The sequence below is a fragment of the Scylla paramamosain genome, chromosome 30 (assembly GCF_035594125.1).
Source record: "Scylla paramamosain isolate STU-SP2022 chromosome 30, ASM3559412v1, whole genome shotgun sequence".
In the NCBI taxonomy this organism is placed as follows: Eukaryota; Metazoa; Arthropoda; class Malacostraca; order Decapoda; family Portunidae; genus Scylla; species Scylla paramamosain.
The window spans coordinates 1,514,851-1,539,283 of NC_087180.1; positions in this window are offsets into that span (position 1 = coordinate 1,514,851).

The window sequence follows — 24,433 nt, forward strand, 5'->3', positions numbered from 1 at the left end:
TCTCTCTGCCACCACAAATACAAAACAAGACCACAATTATCATCATTACTACACTACACTTTTACTACTACAGTACTATCATTAACCCACTCATAGCGACAATCAGAACAGGCACCACCACCACCACCACCACCACAACAACCTAAAACACACACACACACACACACACACACACACACACACACACACACACACACACACACACAATCTTAACTTTCGCAACTAGAAATCCCGTGTGTCTCTTGGCAGTGTCAAGACGCCGCCAAACTCCCCATGAATCAGCCCTGTATTCTGAAATGCTTAACTTTCCCTACGAGTATTTTCAAAAGCCACAGAAAAGATCAGCCAAGTTACCAAGAGTTTCTCCTGTTACGAGTAATAAAGCAGAAATCTTGTTAATTTGTCAATAGAACCATAAAAACACTTAAAAATCAGTGAAACTGCAACTAGAGCCTTTTAAATATAGTGGGGATGCAGCGCAGAAGTGTTTCAGGATAATCTCCTAACGCTCAGCCTCTCCCTTTCTCCGCAGGCTGAGGCTGGAACCTGCATGCGGCTGCAGAAAAACAGTGTGCTGGCCACCGCTAACTGCGCCTACTTAACATCACCACTCGCCTTTGCCTGCTTCAGGTTCACAACGATGTTGACTCCAACGACGATAACTCCTACAATGGGGTGATGTGGTGTGCTGTGGAGTGATGTGGTGTGCTGTGGCGTGCTGTTGGGTGTTGCGGAGTGCTGTGGAGTGTGTTGAGTGCTGTAGTGTGCTGTGGAGTGCTGTGGTGTGCTGTGGAGTGCTGTGGAGTGCTGTAGTGTGCTGTGGAGTGCTGTTGAGTGCTGTAGTGTGTTGTGGAGCGCTGTGGAGTGCTGTTGAGTGCTGTAGTGTGTTGTGGAGTGCTGTAGTGTGCTGTGGAGTGCTGTAGTGTGTTGTGAAGTGCTGTAGTGTGTTGTGCAGTGCTGTAGTGTGTTGCAGAGTGTTGTAGTGTGTTGTGGAGTGCTGTGGAGTGCTGTGGTATGCTGTGGAGTGCTGTGGTGTGCTGTAGTGTGTTGTGGAGTGCTGTATTGTGTTGTGGAATGCTGTAGTGTGCTGTTGAGTGCTGTAGTGTGTTATGGAGTGCTGTAGTGTGTTGTAGAGTGCTGTGGAGTGCTGTAGAGTGTTGTGGAGTGCTGTAGAGTGATGTGGAGTGCTGTGTTGTGCTGTGGTGTCATGAGGTGTACTGTGGAGTGCTGTAGAGTACTGTAGAGTGCTGTAGAGTGCTGTGGAATGTTGTGGTGTGCTGTGGTGTCCTGAGGTGTGCTGCGAAGCGCTGCGGAGCGCTGTGGTGTGCTGCGGTGCGCTGTGGTGCGCTGTGGTGCGCTGTGAAGTGCTCTGGAATGCTGTGGAGTGATGTGGTGTCCTGAGGTGTGCTGTGGAGTGCTGTGGTGTGCTTCGGAGTGCTGTGGAGTGCTGTGGTGTGTTGTAGAGTGCTGTGGAGTGCTGTGGTGTGCTTCGGAGTGCTGTGGAGTGCTGTGGTGTGTTGTAGAGTGCTGTGGAGTGCTGTGGGCTTATATACTATGCTATGGGATGATACGAAATAATGTACACTGGTGTAGAGTGATGCACTATGCTGTGGTGCGCTGTGTGGGGTTATGAGCGGTGTTCTATAGAGTGCTGTACTGTGTAGCGTGGTGTGTTGAGTGTTGAGTGCTGGGGGAAGCTGTGGAGAACTGGCTGTGTGTGTGTGTGTGTGTGTGTGTGTGTGTGTGTGTGTGTGTGTAAAATTTTGGCATTACGTTGAGAGTTCTCCTTCTATACATTTTACAGTTAGGTTTCATCGTTCACATCCTTACCCTGTGTGTGAGCAAAGTGCGTGTGCGGGGATCTGCACGTCCACCTGCTTTCTTTCTCACGTTCCTCAAGTGTTTTCTACAGGGGCATAAAATCTCTACTTGTATTTCTTATATCACCTGAGTGTGTTCTTATGTTACCCGAGTATTTTGTGGAGTGACATGTGTAGGTAAACTCTCACCCTTTTTCTGATTCACATCCTCAGAGTGTTATAATTGAAAGAAAAAAGATGATCTGGTTCTACTTTGATTTTCAATTTCAATGCTATAGAAATATATACAAGGAAATATCGTAAAATATAAGGACATGGAGTCACAACACACACACGTCGGAAACACGAGGAGTGTGTGGAAAGATGGATGCTGGAAATGGATTTACCTGGCAGGAGAAAGAGAGGAATACCTGAGAGAAGGTTTATAGATGCAGTGAAAGAAGACATGCTTGTAATGGGGTGTGACTGAGGTAGTTTGAGCGCGTCAGGAGGAGAGACGAAGACTGCACGTGGAAACGGATGCTGGAGATCGATCAACCAGGCAGGAGAAAGAGAGGAAGACCTGAGAGAAGGTTTATAGATGTTGCGAAAAAGACGTGCTTGTAATGTGTGTGACTGAAGAAGGCGCAGAAAACGGAGTGTGTTGAAGAAGGTTGATCCGCTGTGGCGACCTATGACGGGACAGCAAGAAGAAGAAGAAGAAGAAGAAGAAGAAGAAGAAGAAGAAGAAGAAGAAGAAGAAGAAGAAGAAGAAGAAGAAGAAGAAGAAGAAGAAGAAGAAGAAGAAGAAGAAGAAGAAGAAGAAGAAGAAGAAGAAGAAGAAGAAGAAGAAGAAGAAGAAGAAGAAGAAGAAGAAGAAGAAGAAGAAGAAGAAGAAGAAGAAGAAGAAGAAGAAGAAGAAGAAGAAGAAGAAGAAGAAGAAGAAGAAGAAGAAGAAGAAGAAGAAGAAGAAGAAGAAGAAGAAGAAGAAGAAGAAGAAGAAGAAGAAGAAGAAGAAGAAGAAGTAGTAGTAGTAGTACGAGAAGAAGAAGAAGAAGAAGAAGAAGAAGAAGAAGAAGAAGTAGTAGTAGTAATATGAGAAGAAGAAGAAGAAGAAGAAGAAGAAGAAGAAGAAGAAGAAGAAGAAGAAGAAGAAGAAGAAGAAGAAGAAGAAGAAGTAGTAGTAGTACGAGGAGCATTTCAACACAGCATTCTCTCGTGTGTAGTGACGTGATGTTAATTCGTGGTTCACCAGCCAGCACAACAACAGTGGCTAAGTTAACATCCTGCTGCTTCACTCAGTGCATTCACACAGACACTTTATACAAGTCTTTGCTGGATATTCATGAGTGTTTTTTGTTGTTAATGACAATGGTTATGATAAGGAAGTGGTAAAATAGTGATGGTGAATTTTACGCTTCATCATGTTTTTATTTTCCTCCTCCTCCTCCTCTTCCTCCTCCTCTTCCTCTTCCTTCTCCTTCTCCTCCTCTTTCTCCTCCTCCTTCTCCTCTTCCTTCTTAATTTTCCTTTTTTTACATTTTTACTACGATTATTGTTATTATTATTATTATTATTATTATTATTATTATTATTATTATTATTATCATTATCACTACTACAACTACTATTACTACTACTACTACTACTACTACAATGCGTGAAATACTACGTGCACGGCTCAGTCCAGTCTTGAAGTGCTTGCAAGGCAGAATCTTATAATAAAAATCTGTGATTAATTTGATCTCATTGTGTTAATTTCCTCTCTCTCTCTCTCTCTCTCTCTCTCTCTCTCTCTCTCTCTCTCTCTCTCTCTCTCTCTCTCTCTCCATTATGTGCGTGTGGTTACGTAAGGTGGATTAGTTTCTCTCTGCCCCTCCCCCAAACACACACACACACACACACACACACAGGTCCTCTTCCTCGTTAAGCAGCCAGCCGGAGTGACAAACACGTTCCTTCCCAGTGCAAAAGTTGAACAGATTCACCTGATGTCGCTCCTTCACGCCGGTCAGAAAAGTTCCCTCCTCCTCCTCCTCCTCCTCCTCTTCCACCTCGAGACCCAAAACCCCAGGGACCTTCGGCTCTGGGGGCTTGAAAGTTTAATGCGATATGCTGGGAAGGCGCGGCGCCCTCCACGTCTTGGGTACTGACCGGGAAGGCTGAGAGGATTTGGTCTCAATCGATGTGGAAGTTGATCCGTCCTTGGTCCACCTGATGCCGCCTCCTGGACGCTCCGCTATTCAAATGTGGACTCCTGCCTTCCTCCTCACTCCCTTCCGTGTCTTGTTGCTTCAGTTCTATACCTTCTTCGTCTTCTATGTTTTCTTTTTCGCCTCCTCCTTCTTCTCCTCCTCCTTCACTTCCTTCTGTGCGCTGGTGTGTCTTCTTCAATACCTCTTCCTCCTTTTTCTCCTTCTCTTGTTGCCTTAGTTCTCCTCCTTCGTCTCCTCTTCCTCCTTCTCCTTCAATTCTTTCTTGCTCTCTTCTTCTCTTCTGTGTCTTCAATACCACTCCCTTTCGTCTCTTCTTTCTGTACTACTTCTTCTTCTTCTTGTATATTTTCTCTTTTTCCTCCTCCTCCAATTTCTTCAAGTTTTCTTGTGCTTTTGTGTGTCTTCTTCAATGCCTCCTCCTTTTTCTCCTTCTCCTTCTCCTTGTTGTCTTAATTCTTCTTCTTCGTCTTGTATGTCTTCTTCGTCTCCTCTTTCTCCTTCTCCTTCAATTCTTCTTGCTCTCTTCTCCTCTTCTGTGTCTTCAATACTAATTCTTTTCGTCTCTTGTTGCCCTGGTTCTTCTTCTTCTTCTTCTTCTTGTATATTTTCTCTTTCTCCTCCTCCTCTTCCAATTTCTTCAAGCTCTCTTGTGCGTTTGGGCGTCTTCTTCAATGCCTGCTTCTCTTTCTCCTTCTCTTGTTGCTTAAGTTCTCCTTCTTCATCTTGTATGTTTTCTCCTTTCTCTCCTTCGCTTCCTCCAGTTCCTTCTTGCTCTCCTCTCCGCTTGTGTCTTTTCTTTCCAATACCATCATCTGTTACTCCTCCTCTTCCTCCTTCTCCTCCTTCGGTTCTTTTCGTCCTCGTCGTTCACTTTTTGCGCTTCCTCTTCTTATTCTCTTCAATCTTCAGTGCCTCCTCCTCTTTTCCTCCTATCTTTTTTTCAGCCTTTCCTTTCTTCTCTGCTCATCCGCCTTTCTTTTTTTTTTTCTAGTTTCATTTTCTCTTATTCCCCTCTCAGTCTTCCTTTACTTTCCATTCCTCCTCCTCCTCCTCCTCCTCTTCACTTGGCCTCTCGCAGTAAATGACAGTTTTTATGGGTCGTAAGTCTCTATTTCCCAGTGAATTTTGCAAAACTTACTGAAAAAGAAAACTTAGGAAATGCAAAGATGCACAGACGATGAAACCGACGAACACACGCCTGCCTCTCTCTCTCTCTCTCTCTCTCTCTCTCTCTCTCTCTCTCTCTCTCTCTCTCTCTCTCTCTCTCTCTCTCTCTCTCTCTCTCTCTCTCTCTCTCTCTCCTCTTCCTCCTGCTCCTTCTCCTCTTCCTGCTTCCTCCTCTTCCTCCTGCTCCTCCTGCTCCTTCTCCTCCTCCTCCTCCTCTTTCTGTTTATTTCCTTGTTCTCCTCCTGTTGCTCCCACTCCTCCTCCTCCTCTTCTTCCTCCTCCTTTTCTTCTTGTTTATCTCCTTGTTCTTCCTCCTCCTGCTGTTACTCCCACTCTTCTTCTTCCTCTTCTTCCTGTTCAACTCCTTGTTACTCCTCCTCCTGTTGTTGCTTCCACTCTTCTTTTTCCTCCTCCTCCTCCTCCTCCTCCTCCTCCTTTGCCTGATTGACTGCTGCCTCTCTAGAAATCGCAATCCAAGGCTGCTTCACCATCCCTCGACCACCATTGTGTCTGCTCCTCCCACGCTAAGCACACACCGCATTACACAACTCTCAAACACTCACACCTCCCACACAAACAGAATTAGACTCAGACCTCGATTCTTTTTCTCACTATCTTTTTAAATTCTATGCGATTTTTTTTTTATGTCACATGGTATCAATTCGTATTTACGGCTGTGTTCTTCTAGAGGGATAAGTGCGTAGTAGGAGTCTTCTTTTGTAGTATTCTGTCTCTTCCACTAGTAGTTTGTGTAGAATAGTTACTCAGACAGCCTAGTGAGCACCACAAGCATGCTGCGGTTTGCATCTCTTTTTGTATTCCTCTTCCTCCTCCACGTAGTCTTCCTCCTGCTTCTCCTCCTTCTCTTACTCTTTTCTTTTTTTCTTGTGTTCCACCACCACCACCACCACCACCACCACAGCGCCGCCTCAATCCCTCGGGACGCGCGGCTCAATAATTATCATCCCTCATTGCTGGAGTCCGATTCAAAACTGAGCAAATCCCATCCGCGGTGAGAAAAGATACACGATAAAATATTTCTTGTATCTGAAAAGGAGCGGATGCAATTTTGGAGTAAAGAAACTGGTGAAAAAAACATCTTGGTGGTGATGAGTGGGAACCAAAACATTGGCTGGTGCTCCCTCCTCTCTCTACAGTGTTTTTGCTCGTATTTTTACACTTTTCTTTGCACTCGTAGAAATGCAGTTATTTTAAACACACTAAAGGAAGAGAAGCGAGAGTGAGGCGGTGCGGGCACATGCAGCGGAGGCGAGGAGTGCGTGGGAAGGAGGATGTTGGAGATGGATCTGTCACGGAGGAGGAAGAAAGGAAAATCGAAGAGAATTGAGAGAAGACATGCGGTGGTGGGTGTGACAGGAGATCCCCTAACTTAACCCTTTCACTGCTATTTGACATGTTTCCTAAATCACAAATTACTCCAAAGTATTTATTATTTTCTGCAGCCACCTCTGAGCATAACAAAGACTCCCTAATCTAGCATGGCGAGGCGTGTGGCTTAGCGCATCCTGACCAATAGGAGGCCCTTGTCTTGTAGTGGAGTCATATTGGCTGATAAAAAAAAAAAAAAAAAAATAAATAAATAAAAAAAATAATAAATAAATAAAATAAAAAATAAATAAATAAAATAAAACAAAAAATAAAATAAAAATAAATAAACACAAATAAAATAGAATAGATAAATAAATAAAAATAAAATAAAATAAAGTAATAAATAAATAAAAATAAAGTAAAATAAAATAAAAAAATAAATAAATAAGTAAGGCGTACATTCCTCATTCATTTTCTCGTCCTAAACCTTCTAAACCTTGGTTCAACACGGCTTGTTCTCGTGCTATACATGATAGAGAGGTGGCCCACAAAAGGTACTTGAGCCTTCCATCACCAGAATCTCATGCACTTTATATTTCTGCCCGAAACCATGCCAAGTCTGTTCTCCAACTAGCCAAAAACTCCTTCATTAACAGAAAGTGTCAAAACCTTTCAAGATCTAACTCCCCTCTTGACTTCTGGCATCTAGACAAAAATATCTCCAATAACTTTGCTTCTTCTTCTTCTTCTTTCCCTTCTCTGTTTCAACCAGATGGCACCACTGCTATCACATCTATTTCTAAAGCTCAAACTTTGCAAAAAGCTCTACCTTGGACGATTCTGGGCTTGTTCCTCCCTCTCCTCCACCTCTGACTACTTCATGCCACCTATTAAAATTCTTCGCAATGATGTTTTCCATGCCCTCGCTGGCCTAAACCCTCGGAAGGCTTATGGACCTGATGGGGTCCCTCCTATTGTTCTCCGAAACTGTGCCTCCGTGCTTGCACCTTGCCTAGTCAAACTCTTTCAGCTCTGTCTGTCAACATCTACCTTTCCTTCTTGCTGGAAGTTTGGCTACATTCAACCTGTTCCTAAAAAGGGTGACCGTTCTAATCCCTCAAACTACCGTCCTATTGCTGTAATTTCCTGCCTATCTAAAGTTTTTGAATCTATCCACAACAGGAAGATTCTTAAACATCTATCACTTCACAACCTTCTATCTGATCGCCAGTATGGGTTCCGTCAAGGCCGCTCTACTGGTGATCTTCTGGCTTTCCTTACTGAGTCTTGGTCATCCTCTTTTAGAGATTTTGGTGAAACTTTTGCTGTTGCCTTGGACATATCAAAAGCTTTTGATAGAGTCTGGCACAAAGCTTTGATTTCCAAACTACCCTCCTACGGCTTCTATCCTTCTCTCTGTAACTTCATCTCAAGTTTCCTTTCTGACCGTTCTATTGCTGCTGTGGTAGACAGTTACTGCTCTTTTCCTAAATCTATTAACAGTGGTGTTCCTCAGGGTTCTGTCCTGTCACCCACTCTCTTCTTATTATTCATTAATGATCTTCTAAACCAAACTTCTTGTCCTATCCACTCCTACGCTGATGATACCACCCTGCACTTTTCCACGTCTTTTCATAGACGTCCAACTCTTCAGGAGGTAAACATTTCACGCAGGGAAGCCACAGAACGCTTGACTTCTGATCTTTCTAAAATTTCTGATTGGGGCAGAGCAAACTTGGTATTGTTCAATGCCTCAAAAACTGAATTCCTCCATCTATCAACTCGACACAACCTTCCAGACAACTATCCCCTCTTCTTCAGTGACACTCAACTGTCCCCCTCTTCTACACTGAACATCCTCGGTTTGTCCTTTACTTATAATCTGAACTGGAAACTTCACATCTCATCTCTAGCTAAAACAGCTTCTATGAAGTTAGGTGTTCTGAGACGTCTCCGCCAGTTTTTCTCACCCCCCCCAGTTGCTAACTCTGTACAAGGGCCTTATCCGTCCATGTATGAAGTATGCTTCACATGTCTGGGGGGGTTCCACTCATACTGCTCTTCTAGACAGGGTGGAATCAAAAGCTTTTCGTCTCATCAACTCCTCTCCTCTAACTGACTGTCTTCAGCCTCTCTCTCACCGCCGCAATGTTGCATCTCTAGTTGTCTTCTACCGCTATTTTCATGCTAACTGCTCTTCTGATCTTGCTAACTGCATGCCTCCCCTGCTCCCGCGGCCTCGCTGCACAAAACTCTTCTTTCTCTCACCCCTATTCTGTCCACCTCTCTAACGCAAGAGTTAACCAGTATTCTCAGTCAATCATCCCTTTCTCTGGTAAACTCTGGAACTCCCTGCCTGCTTCTGTATTTCCACTTTTCTATGACTTGAATTGCTTCAAGAGGGAGGTTTCAAGACACTTATTGATCAATTTTTGACCACTGCTTTGACGCTTTTATGGGACTGGCATTTCAGAGGGCATTTTTTTTATTGGATTTTGTTGCCCTTGGCCAGTGTCCTTCCTACATAAAAAAAAAAACAAATAAATAAATAAGTAAAAAAAATAAATAAATAAACAAGTAAAAAAAAATAAAAATCAACGTTCTCTCAGCGGCGATTAAAGCATATCCGTTCACTACAGTTCTGCAATAGGTTATTAAAGAAAAAAAAAAAAAAAAAAAAAACTAATAATGAAGGAGTATTTAAAATACAATTGCCTTTTAATGCATATCTTAGGGAAGAATTGCCAGTCCTTAAAAGATTAATTCTCCTTTACTGACTTCTAACTAAAATGCTAAAGAGCTTGTCCAATACTTGAATTTTTAGACCAGTTACGCTCGCTTGAATATATAACCAAAAATTTAGATACGGTTCAATATTTGTTGATCTGTTATTTTCGCTTGAAGATAAAAAAAAAGGGTCGATTTTATTTTGCGGATCTGTTATTTTAGTTTGAAGACTGAAAAAAGAAAGCGAGCAGCAAGCAGTCAACCACACAGCGGCCGCCGGTGCATCGCGGGAAAAAAAAACTCCACATCGATTCGTTTTTTTTTTTTGTGTGTGTGTTTTGCATTGGTTAACTCTCTCCCTCTCCTCTCTCTCTCTCTCTCTCTCTCTCTCTCTCTCTCTCTCTCTCTCTCTCTCTCTCTCTCTCTGATATTCCTGGAAGCTGCAATCTCCATCTCGCGCCACACGTTTCAGCAGTCCTGCATCAAGAAAAGGCCCATGTTCTGAATTTGCTCTATCACCACCACTCTTTTCAAAGACTGCAGAGATGATTAGCCGGGTTCTTAATAGTGTTTCTGCTGTTATTAATGTAGAAATTTTGTTAATTTGTCACTAGAACTTTAAAAACACCCTTGGAAACCCGTGTAGCTTCAATTAGAGGCTTTTGAAAGTGGTAGAAATGCGGTGCAGATGTGTTTCAGATCACGGTGCAAAGGCAGCGCGGCCCGACGGCATTTTTCCCAAGTGTATACTGATTCGCCAAGGGAAGATAAATTAGCCAATCACGCAGCGTCTCGAGTTGTGACGTGGCACATGCGTCATGAGTCAGCCAATCTGCTTGCTTCTCGAGCCATGACGTCATGAGGCGGCACAGTCAAGAAGGCTGCTGATCACCACACACCGTCTTATTACTCACGGCGTGCTCTTTATCTTACTCTATATAATACAATGAGTTTGAATAATTAAGAATGTCAGAGAGGATACCTATGCAGGAAAGTAAAGGAGTGAGGTGCACAGAATATTATCAGTCTGAAGAATGGAAGACAACACGTAAGTGCATAATGGGAAAGTAATGTTGGCAGGTGGAAAAAAAAAAAAAAAATGTAAGTCATATGAAGGGATGATTTTATGAATGGGGTGAATACGATGAACACCAGATTAGGAAAGAAAATGTTAGACAGTGGAAGTAACAAGCGATGAACATTGTTCTGATTGAGCGAAAATCATTATAACTTAATATACTACAAATTGAAGAATGCCGATGATCGTTGCTTTGTGAGGTATCCAGTGAGAAACTGATTAACAGAAAACAATTTCAGCGTAAACTGCCTAAGTTCTGATTATGACACAGGCATTGTATTCATCTGTCAGTGTTAGTGGGCCATTCCTCTCAGCCATCACTCTTCTCACGTGTCGCTTCGCTAATGTTACCTATGGCTGTCACCAGCTAGTTATAAGGGCAAATGCTTTCCACTAAATTTCAACTCTGATGATGCGTTAATACCATAGTATATATTTTTGCCTTTGATTAATTAAGTCCATGATATTTACGTCACCAACGACCAGAAAATCAATGAAATTATGAATTACATTTATATCTTTATTATTATGTCAATCAATAAAAGTCAAGAGACACTGAATACTAATAATCTTCAAAGAGTAACATTACATGAAAACGTGGTGCGTTTGCGACCAATCAAAAGAAATTACATAGGTTGGGTTCTCATTCCTCGCCCGTGCATTTTCCCCGCCAAGCACGCAGTGTCTCTCTGCATTTGGTTGAGGTTTGGCAATATTGTGGGCAAGGTTGCGCTCTAATTTGGTGATTTTTTTTTTTTTTTTCAGGCTGTGGCATATTTACTCTTTTGAGCCCTTTGCCAACAGTGGCAAATCCTCTGTGCGTGACAACTTTTCGTCTAACAACTGATGTAGGCTGGCAATGGATCTTGCCTCGACTAGAGCCAGATGAACTTACAGTAACGCAAAGATATGCACGCGAGGTAGTTTCCCGTGTTCAGCGACCTGAGCCTTGTAGCCACTGCAGTCACTGCAGATGACGGGAGACCATGAGCAAAGTGTTCCAAGGCTTCAGAAGGCAGCTTAGGGAGGCTGGTCCCTCGTGATGTCATGGTACGGGAAACAACGTGATTGGCCTTGTGACTCACCAGAATTTTTAGTACTCTCTTGACATTTAACATATGATAGAAATATAGAAGTTATTCATAATTCTATTGAATTCCCGATCACTGGTGACAAAGTAAACAATAGCACGTCATTAATCAGAGGCGACCACGCTGTGAGTAAGGCGGTGTGTGATCAGCAGCTCTCTTGACTGTGTCGCCTCATGACGTCGTGGCTCGAAAGGCAAACAGATTGGCTGAATCATGACGCAAAGGCCACGTCACAACTCGAGACGCTGCGTGAGCGGCTGATTTATCCTCCCTTGATAATACAGTATACAGTTGGGAAAAATGCGGCCCGGCAAGCTGTGCGCTGCAGCCATCCTGAGGTGAAGAGGTCAAGCATTGCAGGCGAGCAGGTTGTGCTGGTGTTGCATTCTTTTATTGTGTTCAGAGGAGGCGGTGACAGATGGAGAGAGAGAGAGAGAGAGAGAGAGAGAGAGAGAGAGAGAGAGAGAGAGAGAGAGAGAGAGAGAGAGAGAGAGAGAGAGAGAGAGAGAGAGAGAGCGCTATTTTTCCATTCTTCGATCGCCAGTCAGACAGACATATGTTTTGTCCCGAAGTTACAGACGCAAACAGTGGAAGAGGAAGGGAGAGGGAAAGGAGTAACAAAAGGAGGAGGAGGAGAAACACAATGAAAGAACAAACAGCAACACAGCTATTGGGACTTAGGGACTTTATGGGGGACTATACTATCAAACAGAGTGAGGAGCGACAGCACAGACGAAGCTCCTTTTAACCCGGCACTCCCTCCAGCCGGGAAAGCAAAAGAAATATCATCCAGCGCGTAGAATATGCATAAAGAATTAACAAGAACTATTAATGCTGCTGCTTCCATCCGGTGCTGGACAATCATAAACAACCTCAGTAAAGCGACTTTTCACAGGTGAACTCAATCGAATCTTAATTATAATTTGTTGAGGGGATGGTCAGGATCTCAGCTGTGCGTTAGAGTCCAGTTAGTTAATGAGTCTGTTTCTGAAAGCTGGAACTGCTGCGCTGTCGACAACATCATAAGGTAAGACTTCCAAACGTTAACGATCCAATTAAGGATGATACGTTTGACTTTATTTGACATAAATCGTTGTACCAGATATCTTGAAGTAGTTTTTTTTTATTAAGCAATGTAATCATCCGCATTAATGATATCGAATCCTCTGATTATTTAAATTCTTCCATTAGATCGCCTTGTAGCCTTTGTTAAAAAAAAAAATAAATAAATTTTGTTCGGTAAGACTTTCGTTGTAAGGAATATTTCTCAGCTGAGTTATCATTTTATTATTATATATACATTGTACTCTTTCTGGAAGAAGGAGAGAGAGAAGCGGAGGTGGAGCAGGACGAGTAAAGAGGGGGAGGGGGAGGAAGAGGGGGAGGGGGGAGGGGGAGGGGGAGGAGGAGGGGGAGGGGGAGGAGGAGGGGGAGGGGGAGGAGGAGGAGGAGGAGGAGGAGGAGGGAAGGGGATTTTAAAGATATTTCTTCGAACGTTTCCATCAACAAAAGACCCACGAACCCAACCACACAGAAAATCCTAGCCAGCCACCAGCCAGCAACACACCCAGCCAGCCAGACAGACAGCCAGCCAGACAGCCAGCCAACCAGGCACCCAGCCAGCCAGCCAGCCAACCAGCCATACACCCAGCCAGCCAGCCAGCCAACCAGCCATACACCCAGCCAGCCAGCCAGCCAACCAGCCATACACCCAGCCACCCAGCCAGCCAGCCAGCCACACACCCAGCCAGCCAGCCAGCCAGCCAGCCAGCCAGCCACACAACACTATGGGAATCAGGGTACTCACTTTGAGGTTCTCAGCATGCTAGTATGGAGCCGCAATGCCAGCGTCGGTTCACCTGCTACGTACCTGAGGGAGAGGAGAGGAAGTACATGAAGCAGTAGCTTGACAGAGTGACAAAGGTATTTTGAGGTTTGTGTGTTTTATGTCTTAATGCATTTTGTGTCATGTCATTTTCATTGTATTCATAAACCTTCTCTTGGGTCTTCCTTTTCCTCCTGCCGGGTAGATCCATCTCCACTATCCTCCTCCCTACACACTCGTCTCTCCTCTTGACGTGCCCAAACCACTTCAGTCTCGCCTCTGTATCCTTGTCTCCGAACCGACGTGCATGTGATGTGCCTCTGATGTATTCTTTCCTGATTATGTCTAGCCTCGTCATTCCTAGAGAAAATCGCAGCATTTTCAAGTGCTTCCAACTCCGCCTCTTGTCATTTCGCCAGTGTTACTGCCGGAGTTAAAACGCTGAAACATTTGAAAAACTGACTAGTATAGTGTTCCATCTATACCAGGCGTTTGCAACCTCCGTCCCAGGGGCTGCATGCGGCCCTCAAGATCTTCCATTGCTCCCCTGCCCTTCAAAACTAAATACCGCATTGCACGGCCCGAGCCCTCAAAACTAGATATCGTACAGGGGAACCATCCGGAAATACAGAACTAAACCATAATTACTTAAATACTTAACATGTCAGTTCCTTCACTAACTGCTGGCTGACTGCTGGCTGTCTACTGACTGCTGGCCGACTGACTACTGACTGCTGGCTGACTGCTGAGGTCTTGCAGGGTCAGGGTTTCCTTCCTAATTGGCGGCGCGCAACAGGGTTTCCGCTCACCCGCTGCACTCGCTCACCCGCAGCTTTGCACTACTTTGTGGGCGACCGTCAAAGAGTGGATCACCGGGGGCGGGAAACTGGCTCCATTTCAACTTTATTACACTGAGGGGCGACTCTTTATATTAAAACAGCCACGTCCGCCGCTTGATAAAGTGTGTCTGCCGGTGCTGGTCCCTGATTTATTATCTGTGTTATTTGTTCCCCCCCCTCTCTCTCTCTCTCTCTCTCTCTCTCTCTACCTGCTTCTGTATGTCCCCATTTCTATGACCGAATCTTCCAAAAGTTATGTTTTTGAGGTTTCAAGACACTTTTTCAATTGTGGATAACCCATTTGGCATTTCTCTTTCAGGAACTGGCAACTTAGTGGGCCCTTTTTTTTTTTTAGATAAAAAAAAATGTAGCATTCTGGGTGAGTGCCAGTGCCTGTCTTACGTAAAAAAAAAGTCGAGATAAGTCCAACCGTTAGAGCATGTTACCACCGACCCGCTGACAAGCCATCATCAGTCAGGCGGGAAAATGGTGCCCGCTGCTCACCACACAGCGTCCATCCCTCAATCCACACCACCGCACACGTCGTCTGGCCTCACCGGACCCAGGAGACGCACGGGGCAATTCCAGTGTTTCAAGAAGCTGGTCTGGGGAAGGGAATAGAAAAGAAGGCGGAGATCCCGGAATCAAACTTTTCTTCGTGTATTGGTGAGTAAATGGCGAAGAGAGGAGAGGAAAGGAAAGGAAAGGAAAGGAGAGGAGAGAAGTAAACAGGGAGAGAGGAGAGGAGAGTAGAGGAGAGGAGAGGAAAGAAGTAAACCGGGAGAGAGGAGAGGAGAGGAGAGGAGAGGAGAGGAGAGGAGAGGAGAGGAGAGGAAAGAAAGGAACGGAAAGAGAGAGAGAGAGAGAGAGAGAGAGAGAGAGAGAGAGAGAGAGAGAGAGAGAGAGAGAGAGAGAGGGGGTGGGGGGACGGTTATTGCTATACTAAATTTATTCAGCTTCCAAACCTTATCTCTACAGTAAATTTTTGGGGGCCTGGAATAACACCGCTCAGCTGCCCAGGCCGGGACGCGGGTACACATGCTACGCTTTCTTTTGTTTAATCTCGGGAATAAATGTTATGGCGCACGCACACACGTACGCACGCACACGCACGCACACACACACACACACACACACACACACACACACACACACACACACACACACCAACCCTTCACATCAAGCAAAAGACGCGCCATGCAAGGTTCACGCTGCGGTCATTTACTTCAGCCTTCATCATGCGTGACCGGCTCACCATATTAACAATTTTTTTATCATTTATCTTGAGTGTGCTTGTCCAGTATGGAACACTTACTATGTAATGGACATTCGTCGATTCGAAAAAATACAGAAGCGCGTCTTCAGCCTTATCTGTGAACTTGCCCCGGACTTGCCCTACAGAGGTGATGTATTTGGCTTTGTACTCTCTGCAAAGTCGTGAGGAGCGCTGTGAGCTTTGTTTTTTTTTTTCGTATAAGTACTTGCATACTGATGGAAAAAAAAAAAAAAAAAAAAAAAAAAAAAAAAATATATATATATATATATATATATATATATATATATATATATATATATATATATATATATATATATATATATATATATATATATATATATATATATATATATATATATATCATCATTACACACGGGACTGTAACGAACAAGACTCATGGCTGCTCATTAACTGTGCGCACTGGACTTTTACCGTACAAAGAACTTAAATTTGTACGTGCTAACACTTATGTTCCGCGAATTGTTTGGCTTTGGAGCTTGCTTACAGGCAACACTGTGACTGATCGAAACCCAGAGTGTTTTAAATCACGCCTTTTCTACATACTGCAGTATCTGCCTGACAACCCTTTGGCGAAGTTGAACTGTACCTTATGCCGCTACTGGCGGTACAAGCAAACCGACTGCTGCAGCTGCTACCGGCAGTCGCCAGGGCCTCTAAGAGAGGTGGCCCTGCGAGGCTTTCAACTTTCGTGGGTCTATCAGAGGCCACTTAGTAAGATTCATTTAGTAACACACACACACACACACACACACACACACACACACACTATGGGGGCGCAAGAGTGTATTGGTTTGGAGGTGGCGGTAGACATTTGCCGAAACAGTAATTACTCCCAGTAAGGTCTTTAGCACTGGACTGGTTTCGTATTGGATCAGGTGCTAGTGTGAACTTATCATTGACATATTTGTGACCTCACTGAACGTTTCCCTTTGTGTCTCACAGCATAAGTCGGCAGTCACACTCTGCCTTCTGAAGACAACCCTCTTGCTTCACACATACTGTTCTCTTGACATCTTTTTTGGGACTGGCACCTCAGTGGGATTTTTTTTCCTCTTTTTTGTTTCCCTTGGCCAATGATTCTCTTACATAAAAAAAAAAAAAAAAAGCGCCTGATATATTCCACACCCTTCCTTCAATATTCAAAATTTCAATATGGCGACTTCTATACCAGCCTCAGAGTCCCCATCTGGGAAGGGGATCACAAATGTCCCCAGGTCGGACTGGTCGTCTTCTGGTATCGACCCTATGTGTCTTGAGACCTCCCTCAACTTTTTCATTAACTTCTGGAACATTCGCGGCCATAAATATAACTTTCAGTCTGTGGAACACCACCTCTACTAAGCCTTATCTTTTCCTCATTGAAACACAGGTGCCTGAGGCAACTGACATTAGTCTCTTTTCTGTTCCCTCCCGCATTCTCTATCTTCATTTTTAATTCAAAGCTGGATGTTGCGTCTTTGTGTGCAACGACCTAACTTGCTCTCGTGCCCACGCTCTCGAATCTTCAAAATTTTCTACCATCTGGCTCTCAGATTAAATTGATCTGTGCTGTATACCTCTCACCTCTAACTAGAATAAGTTCTTTGAATTTCCAAAGTGGAGCACATTCTGATTCTCTTTCCTTTCGTGAAGATCTCCATTCTTGGAGACTACAATGTTCATCATCAGCTTCGGTTTTTCTCTCCCTACACTTATCAACCTGGTGAACAAGCCTTTCTTTAACTTTGTTATCCTCCACGACCTTAAGCAACTGATGCAACACCTAACTCACATTCCTGACCGTCTAGGAGAGATACCCAACATTCTTGACTTTTCATAACCTTTGATCCTTCTGCTTATACTGTCACTGTCTTCTGCGTTGTGCTCCTTATATCTGCATAGTTTCCTATCGCTCCTCAAAAGCGGAGGTGCCTCTGGCGTTTTGCCTCGGCTAATTTTTTTTTGACCTGAGGGAGTATTATTCTGATTTTTCTTGGAATGACTAATGCTTCCGTGTCAGAGACCCGTCTCTGTGTGCTGAGCGCATAACAGAGGTGATAGTGTCTGGCATGGAGGCGTGCATTCCTCACTCTTTCTCTAGACCTAAACCTTCCAAACCTTGGTTTAACACAGCCAGTTCTCGTGCTATACATGATAGAGGTGTGGCCCACAAAAGGGTGGAATTAAAAGCTTCTCGTCTTATCAACTCCTCTCCTCTGACTGACTGTCTTCAGCTTCTCTCATCGCCGCAGTGTTGCATTTCTGGCTATATTCTACCGCTATTTCCACACTTACTGACCTTCTGATCTTGCTTACTGCATGCCTCCCCTCCTCCCGCTGCCTCGCTGCACAAGACTTTATTTCTTCTCATCCTATTCCGTCCACCTCTCTAATGCAAGAGTTAACCAGTATTCTCAGTCATTCATTCCTTTCTCTTGTAAATTCTGGAACTCCTCGCCTGCTTCTGTATTTCCACCTTCCTATGACTTGAACTCTTTCATCAAGAGGGAGGTATCAAGATATTTATCTTCCAATATTTGATTATCCCATTTGTCTTTTCTTTGGAAGGTGGCACGCAAGTGGGCCTTTTTTTTTTCGAAGTTTAATTATCCTTGGCCAGTGGCCTTCTTACATAAAAAAAAAAAAAATAAAGATGTACTTGTAGTGAAGGTGCACTGGTGATATATGTATGTGTACTGGTGGGGAAAGATGAACCGGCACTGAAGATAATGCTGATGTTATAGATGTACTGGTATCAAGAAATGTACTGTTTGTAAAGATGTACCGGTAGGGAAGGATTTTTTTTTTCTTTTTATGTAGGAAGGACACTGGCCAAGGGCAACAAAAATCCCCCCCCCAAAAAAAAAGCCCACTGAAATGCCAGTCCCAGAAAAGGGTCAAAGCAGTAATCAAAAATTGATGAATAAGTGTCTTGAAACCTCCCTCTTGAAGGAATTCAAGTCATAGGAAGGTGGAAATACTGAAGCAGGCAAGGAGTTCCAGAGTTTACCAGAGAAAGGGATGAATGATTGAGAATACTGGTTAAATCTTGCGGTAGAGAGGTGGACAGAATAGGAGTGAGAGAAAAAAGAAAGTCTTGTGCAGCGAGGCCGCGGGAGAAGGGGAGGCATGCAGTTAGCAAGATCAGAAGAACAGTTAGCATGAAAATAGTGGTAGAAGACAGCTAGAGATGCAACATTGCGGTGGTGAGAGAGAGGCTGAAAACAGTCAGTTAGAGGAGAGTTGATGAGACGAAAAGCTTTTGATTCCACCCTGTCTAGAAGAGCAGTATGAGTGGAACCCCCCCCAGACATGTGAAGCATACTCCATACATGGACGGATAAGACCCTTGTACAGAGTTAGCAGCTGAGGGGGTGAGAAAAACTGGCGGAGACGTCTCAGAACACCTAACTTCATAGAAGATATTTTAGCTAGAGATGAGATGTGAAGTTTCCAGTTCAGATTATAAGTAAAGGACAGACAGAGGATGTTCAGTGTAGAAGATGGGGACAGTTGAGTGTCATTGAAGAAGAGGGGGATAGTTGTATGGAAGGTTGTGTCGAGTTGATAGATGGAGGAATTGAGTTTTTGAGGCATTGAACAATACCAAGTTTGCTCTGCCCCAATCAGAAATTTTAGAAAGATCAGAAGGTAAGCGTTCTGTGGCTTCCCTGCGTGATATGTTTACAGTTAACAGTAGAGGTGTGCTGGTTGTAAAAGCGTACTAGTAATGAACGTAGTGTTGGTCCCGGTATAGTGATGTTCGAGGCGCACTGGTATCAAAGGTGCACCAATGTTTTTTGGCGTATCAGCAGCAAAGTGCACAAGAGGTAACTATAAAGTCTCTCATCGCCCGAGGCTTACAATTAAAGATTCACATCCACTAACGTTTAATCTCCAGCGTGCAGTAGCAAGTAATACATTTAATCCTCAATTCTCTCCACTATCAGACTGACATTTACTACCTACGGCATCAAAAAGATATGGAGGCAGCGGTGTGCACTTGTGATTACGGCAGCATTGTACAGTCAACGTTAAAAGTCGTGTATTCTTTAAACTATTTTTCAGTGTGTTGTGTTTTGCTCAATTTTTCGTCCTCACTCAGTCCTTCATCCTCATATTTGCCAACATTCTCCTTAAATAACAGTCTTTCTTCATCTCTGCTGACTATCTCGTGACTTCCTCCAGGAGTGACGAGATTGCACAAAGTCAGGAACAAACACATCTGAGGCACAACACATGTAAGTCGGTTTGGAGACACAGCTAGAGCGGCGAAACTGAGGTGATCTGGGCACGTCAAGAAGAGAAACGAGGAGTGTGTGGGGAGGAGGATGCTGGAGATGGATCTTGCCGGCAGGAGAAAGGGAGGAAGACCTAAGAGGGGGTTTATGAATGCAATGAAAGAACATGTGATCGTAACGGATGTGAATGAGGAAAACGCAGAAAACCAAAAGTGTTAGAGAAGGATGATCCGCTGTGGCGACCCTTGACGGGAGCAGCCCAAAGATGATCTGCTGACAGCCTCAGTACAAGACATTTGGTAGATTCTAAACATATTAGATAATTTAAACGTGGAAAACGCTAAGCACAGTGGGAGAAAGTGCGGTTAAGTTACGAGTTAGGGAGAGTGGCTAGTCCAGGAGTGGATCTGGAAATAGTAGGGTCTGGAAAAAGTAATAAATGAATCAATGAATGAATTGCGGTAGTGAATCTCTCTCTCTCTCTCTCTCTCTCTCTCTCTCTCTCTCTCTCTCTCTCTCTCTCTCTCTCTCTCTCTCTCTCTCTCTGAGTTTCAATTTCGTATCTACAATTTATCCTTGTCATCTTTCATATCTTCAACTTTCCCTCCCTCCTCTCTCTCTCCATCCCTCCCTCCTACTCTTCCTTCTTCCCTCCCTCCACTTTTTCTTCCTCCCTGTCTCTCCTTCCTCTAATCTCTCTCTCCTTGACAAGAAACCACCCAAACCTTCCAAAACATCCTTTAACATCTTAACATTTATGAAATAGCGGAGGGGAGAAAGAGGAAAGGAGGGAGATGGAAAGGTTTGAAGGTACAAGGACGAGAGAGAGAGAGAGAGAGAGAGAGAGAGAGAGAGAGAGAGAGAGAGAGAGAGAGAGAGAGAGAGAGAGAGAGAGAGATACACATATCTATCTATCCACTCCATACTCGTACATGCATACATAGGCATACATGCACACATACAGACGACAGACTCCAGCAACACGCACACACACACACACACACACACACACACACACACACACACACAAAGGAGACGCACGAAAACACGAAATCCCTCCCAATGCCACAAAATTAATGGAAAGTCAAGGCGCAAATTCCAAATACTCTGATGCAACTGAGCTCTTTAACGTGGCCTTATAATTTGCTGGTCTGAAAACTTAAGCTGTGACATATCCGGTTCGAAGGATATGTTTTTTGAGTTTTAAAAGTAGAAGGTTGAGTGTTAAAAGTAGAAGGCCCGAAGTAATACTAAAGTTATATTTGGCGCTGGTCAGACCTCATCTAGACTACGCTGTACAGTTCTGGTCCCCACATTACAGAAAGGATATAGGTCTATTAGTCAGTATAAAGGAGAATGACTAAAAGGATACAGGGGATGAGGAGTATTCCTTACGAGGCGAAATTGAAACTGTTAAATTTACATTCCTTAGAGAGACGTAGGCTAAGAGGGGACCTGATAGAAGTCCTTAAATGGTATAAGGGTTATAACAAGGGGGACGTAAGCAAAATTCTTAGGATCAGCAACCAGGACAGAACAAGAAGCTTGAAAAATTTAGGTTTAAGAAAGAGATAGGAAGAAATTGGTTCTCAAATAGAGTGGAAGATGAATGGAACGGACTCAGTAATCATGTTGTTAGTGTTAAGACATTAGGGAGCTTTAAGAGAAGATTAGATGGATTTATGGATGGGGATGATAGGTGGAAATAGGTAGGAATATTTCATACAAGGACTGCCACGTGTAAGCCTGGTCGCTTCTTGCAGCTTCCCTTATTTCTTATGTTCTTATATAAGATGAAAGAAGAACATAACACGATGACTTAGCAAAAGAAAACGAAAAGTGAAAGAAAAAGCAAGAAAAAAGAAAAGGAAAGGAAAGGAAAAAAAAAGAAGAAACAGGCAATTATGTGTACAGTTTATCTTTTATATACAACACGAATATTCCCAAAATAAAGTACATAAGACAGACAATATTCAAGATCATCATTCTACCTGTCTACCTACCTACCTACATACCTGTCAATCTATATAAACACTGACATCTTCAAACAAGGAGGCCAAAAAAGAGACGCTTACATACATCAGTGAATTTAACTGAATCACCCTTTTCCTTTAAATGCCTTATCATGGGTACAAACACTAGAGAACACAAAGGAAACACAAGCCATCACCGGTCCTCTTAGTACTTAGTGGTGTGTCGGGGGTGAGCTGCACCATGTAATCTAAAGTAAAGGACGGCGGGGAGCGATGGTGCAGTCCTCGTTCGCTCGCTTTTAGTCGCCTTTTTACGATGCACGGGGAATAGCGAGACACGTTCCCTGTGCCCCGCGTCTCGCTGCTGCCCAGTATCCCTTCCCTCCAGGACTGCAGTGTGTTTAATGCAGAACGCACTCCAGGACTTACTGTCTTCTTGCCTTCTACTTTCCTTATCCTTCAAACTAAAGTGTGTGGCAGTTTAAGGTTTACGCTGTAGTGTAGTCAATGTACAACACAACACAGATAGAATACACTCCAATATTTTTTTTCTCTTCCCTTTTACGTGCTTTCCTTATCCTTACTTTCAAATCACACTTATTCTCTTCCCTTCCCTTCTACTTTCCGTGTCCTTATTTTCAAACTTAAGTGTGTTGTTGCTGCAATACGCACGCTGTAGTGTAGTTGATGCAGAACACACAGCACACAGAACACACTCCAGCACTTACTTTTGTTCTCTCCTACAACACTTCCTTTTGTTCCCTCTTACATCCTCTTCTCTTATCTCCAAGCTTAAGTTAAAAACACGGTGTTTACGGAATCTCTTTACATCCAGGGAATGTACATCAAAACATTGTCCATTAATTAAATAATTGAGTCTGTAAAAAAAAAAAGTTTACGTAAAACTGAAAAAAAGTGTCGGTGTATATCAAAACTTTGTCCCGTAAGTTGAATAATAATGGCTGCAGAAAAGATAATGTTTACGTAAAACACAAAATCACTAGTCACTGTACATCAAAACTGTCCCTCTAGGATTACATGACACAGCGTCTGGCGCTCCCCTTTATATCCTAGAAACGTTACATTCTGCTTAGTCGTAGCTGCGTCTAGTCTTGAATCTTTACAGTAATACAAATAATTTTTACTTCCTCTAGACTTTTATCTATGTTATTATTTGTTTTGATGTTAAATATGTTATTCCTACCTACTATGATTATTTTCTTGGCTGGAAAAGTGTTATACTTCTATAAAGCTTGGACATTCAGAACAATACAAGATGGTTTACTGAAATGAGTGGATTGTAGTGGCGAGGAAACACAGGATAAAGCAGATCTTCGTCTTCACTCTGCCTGTTCTCTTTGAGGAAGACTAACTGTCGAAACTTGAGAGATATAAAGATCTGTTGCTTCATCCTGTGTTTTCTCATCGCCACAGTCAGTAGTAGTTCACTTTATTTCGTCTTTGTAATCTGACCATGGATAAAAGTTTTAAATGTTTCAAATGATTCCAGCCACTGATAATGACACAGTGAATTACAACAAAACGTCTGGACTCTAAGATAAAAATACCATTTATAAAGTCACCAGTTGTTCTCTTTCTACTAATCAAAACCTTGACTAGGCTCGTTTGTACTCTGACCATGAATTTACGTCCCAAATCATCCTAACCACTCATAACAACACAGCAAATCACATCAAAACATCTGGACCTTAAATTAAAGACGGCATTTATAATATCACCAATCATTCTCTCCCTACTAATTACATCCCTGACCAGCCTCGCTTTCCTGAGCAGAAGAAGGAAAACAACGGTACAAGTGGCTGGCGGGCTCACTACGACCCTACATGCAGAGTTTAGTACGGAATATAAAAGATTAAAGGTCTTATTTGCTCTTGCACGTTGTAGATTGAATGTTAATGGATATAGTAAATATTTAAAGGCAACTCTTGAGGGGGAGAGATGCAAAGGGCGTGTACATTCTCTGTTTGACGAGGATTTTTAGCGGGTCTTAATACTCAGGGTAAATAAGGATTGTTTGAGAGAGAGAGAGAGAGAGAGAGAGAGAGAGAGAGAGAGAGAGAGAGAGAGAGAGAGAGAGAGAGAGAGAGAGAGAGAGAGAGAGAGAGAGAATTATATAGGAGGAAAAGTGACTTCTCCCCGATTCATGGATGACTAGTGAGTGAGTGGATGACGATGGATAACAGATGCGTGGATGGATGACAGGTAACTTGGTGGATGACAGATGGGTGAAACGTGGGATGACAGTTTGCTAGGTGGGTGACAGATGGACAAGTGGCTGACAGGTGAGTAAGTGGGTGACAGAAGGATGACACGTGCATGGCAGGTGGATTGATGGCCGACAGGTGGATAGATTGATGACAAGTGGATGATAGGTAAGTGCTTGGGTAATAAATGGATATGTGGATGACTGACAGGTGAGAGATGGACAGACAGGTATTAGGTAAGCAACAGGTAGGCTGACAGATGAACATAAACCTGATAAGTTTGCATTTCCACATCTTAGAAAAAAAAAAAAAAATAACATCCCTTGCAAGTGGTGGGCGTGACAGAGGAAGGTACTTCAGAACAAGCGTATTGGAAAACAATGATCCGCTGCGGCGACCCCTAATGGAAGAAGCCGAAAGGAGAAAAAGAAGAAGAAGAAGAAGAAGAAGAAGAAGAAGAAGAAGAAGAAGAAGAAAAATAATCCCTAAAACTCAAATATCACCCAATACTCCCAACAATATTAACAATATAACCAACAAGACCATTAACTCCATTTATATTCGCACTATTAAGAGCTTGTGTAATGAGGACGTGAATTAGCTGAATATTCTAAAACAGGGTCACCTCAGCTCGCCTCGGCCAGTCC